This window comes from Pantherophis guttatus, chromosome 2 (genome assembly GCF_059756535.1).
Source record: "Pantherophis guttatus breed Tessera chromosome 2, ASM5975653v1, whole genome shotgun sequence".
NCBI classification, from domain to species: Eukaryota; Metazoa; Chordata; class Lepidosauria; order Squamata; family Colubridae; genus Pantherophis; species Pantherophis guttatus.
The window spans coordinates 957,791-960,733 of NC_142064.1; the positions used below are offsets into that span (position 1 = coordinate 957,791).

General features: G+C 46.9%; 1 long non-coding RNA gene across 1 annotated transcript; it reads right to left on the reverse strand.

The window, feature by feature from the left end:
• Positions 1–240: 240 nt before the first annotated feature.
• LOC117679747 (uncharacterized) lies at positions 241–2,034 on the reverse strand. Its single transcript, XR_015731866.1, has 2 exons — positions 1,763–2,034; positions 241–1,347 (listed from the first exon to the last, which is right to left on the reverse strand). It is a non-coding gene; the product is annotated as an uncharacterized LOC117679747 (long non-coding RNA).
• Positions 2,035–2,943: the final 909 nt, after the last annotated feature.

The window sequence follows — 2,943 nt, forward strand, 5'->3', positions numbered from 1 at the left end:
AGAGGAGGACAATTCCCATCTAAAGCGGTCAGCAAAGCAGCAAAACCCTGGAGGGGAGCAACCAGAAATGGACTCTTGTGCAGAAGATTCTGTTGAAATGAAGGATCTGGGATTTGTGAGCGTTCGCTGAGATGGCAAGGAGGAAGATCAGATCCACTACGGGCACTGAGCTTGTGAGGGATCTCACGAAGAACGATGGTTCGTTGAGGGCGCTTCCCAGAAAAGGTCAGCACGCAAGGATGCAATCAAATTAAGTCTTTATTTAGAAGTAAAAGTAGAGTAAAATAAGTTCCCAGGCATGGAGGCATCCATGCCTGGATTGAGCCCATGGGTCAGTCCCATAGGAGACTAGTACAAGAGCAGGGAAAGCAGCCCCTGTGTGGGGGTTCTTATAGGGGCCCCTGGCCCCTCTCTTACCCATGTGTGAGGGGGCCGGAGGACCATTAACTCTTCCAATGGGGCTGCAGGGGTCGGAGCCCCTTGACCCACCAGTGGGATCAAAAGTCCCTCTTTGCTCCCATCTGGTGGCCTTTTTAGAAACTGCCATGGCTGGCACAAAACACCCAACAGAGCACCAAGACAGAAACAGAATCATAGAGTTAGAAGGGAGCTTGGAGGTCATCTAGTCCAACCCCCCACCCAAGCAGGAGACCCTACACCATTTCTGACAGATGGCAGTCCAGTCTCTTCTTGAAAGCCTCCAATGATGAAGCTCCCACAACTTCCGAAGGCAAGTTATTGTTATTGTTCTTAAATTACGGGGCCAAATTTATATATATTGTTTTAATACTATTTTAATGTTTGTAATTTATGTTTTTATTTGGCTGTATACCGCCCTGAGTCCTCAGGGAAAAGGGCGGTATATAAATTGGATATAAAATTAAAAAAAATAAAATAAAATTCTGTTCCATGGGTTGATTGTTCTCACTGTCAGGAAATTTCTCCTTATTTCCAGGTTGAATCTCTCCTTGATCAGTTTCCATCCATTATTCCTTGTCTGGCCTTCAGGTGCTTTGGAAAAATATCTTGACCCTCTTCCTCCTCTCTGTGGCAGCCCCTCAAGTATTGGAAGACTGCTCTCCTGTCTCCCCTGGTCCTTCTCTTCCCTAGACTAGCCAGGCCAAAAGCCATATTTTAACTGGGCTTTCAGGGGGCTGGAATAAAAGACCTCCAAGGTTGTCAGGTGAAATGTCTAACTTGTCTGTGTCCCTATTCCCTACTACCCTGCAAGGGTTAACCCAACCACACAACCCATCATCCTCATAGCCCCACCTTACCTTAAGGCCCCTCCCTCTGAGTATAAAAAGACCGATCCCACGTGGACACCCAGCAGTTCCAGACACACATCTGCAAGGAAAGGAGAAAGGTCAGTGAAGGATGTGTTCATAGATGTACCTTTGAATAAAAGACTTTGCCAAGGCAGCCACATTGTACAGAGTGTTATTGGGCTAGATCCATCTAACCTAACAAAGGTCCCTCTCAGATTTAGGATTCTATGGTTCTAACTGTCTCCCACAATAATGGGTCCCTTCTCCCCTCTTGGGTACCTGGCCTGTGGCACAAAGGAGCTTCAATAATACCCCTCCGGGGATCACAGCCCTCCTCTCCCTTAAAGGGAGGCAAAGACAAAAATCAGAAGCCGTTTTGTGATTAGGAATTAGAATCCCACCAGGGAATACCTAAGAAGGGTCTCCCGCCTGACGGAGACCCTGCCCTGCAGAATCGTGCCTGTTTAAGCTAGCTCTCCCCAAGGAAGGCTCACCACGGGAGGGGAAATCCCATGGTCTCTGCCCACTGCCACGTCTCCAGAGAATGCTCCGTCGTGGGCATAATCCTCTGTCTTGTAACATGGATGCAAAAGCCGGATAGTCAGGAAGGTTTTAGAAAGAGAAATGGATGCCTTAGAATTGTGGTGCTGGAGGAGGCGGTTGAGACTGCTTTGAACTCCAAGAAGAATCAGTCGTTCCATAATAGATGAATTAAATCTAGACGGCCTCCTGGAAGCGCCATTCATGAAGCTCAGACTTGGCTGCTGTGGACCCACAACACAAATGGAGGAGTTGTTAGAGATGAGAAGATCTCAATGCTCGGAAGAACGGACGAACAGACCAGCAGAAGACAGAATAACAGAGTCAGAAGGGACTTTGGAGGTCTTCTAGTCCAGCCCTCTGCTCAATCAGGAAACCATATCCCATTTCAGACAAATGGCTGTCTGTGGGCACTCCATCACTGGAGGTTTTTAAGAAGATCTCTTATTAAAAACCTCCAGTGATGGAGTGCCCATGATTTCTGGTGGCAAGCTGTTCCACTGGTTAATTGTCCTCACTGTTAGGAAATTTCTCCTTAGTTCTAGGTTGTTTCTCTCCTTGATGAGTTTCCATCTGTTGCTTCTGTTCTGCCTTCAGGTGCCCCTCTTCTTTGGGGCAGCCCCTCAAATATTGGAAGATGCTATCGAGTCACCCCTGGTCCTTCTAGACAAGGCAGAGAGATATCTGATGTCTGATGCCAAAAGTAGGAGATCAAATAAGCAAGTATTGACAGACATCGTGGCAAAAAGGTAAACAGTTAGAAGGAACCCCCCACCCAAAAACCCACATCCAATATATTTGGAGAGCAGGCTGGGAAGAACTGATATAACCTTTAGGATTTAAGGAGGCCAGGCTGGTGGGTCTTCCCTGCCCCTATTTTTACTTATTACGCAAACTTATATCCTGCCTGTTTCATGGGAATCTTTATGGCTCACCAATAAAGAATACAGAGAGTCCCTGACTTACGACCGCAATTCAGCCCAAAATTGATGTTGCTAAGTGAGACAGTTGTGAATTTTGCCCCATTTACATACAACCTTTTTTTTTTTTTTGCCACGGTTGTTAAGTGAATCTGGCTTTCCCCATTGTCTTTGCTTGTCAGAAGGTTGCAAAAGGGGATCCCGTGACCCCAGGA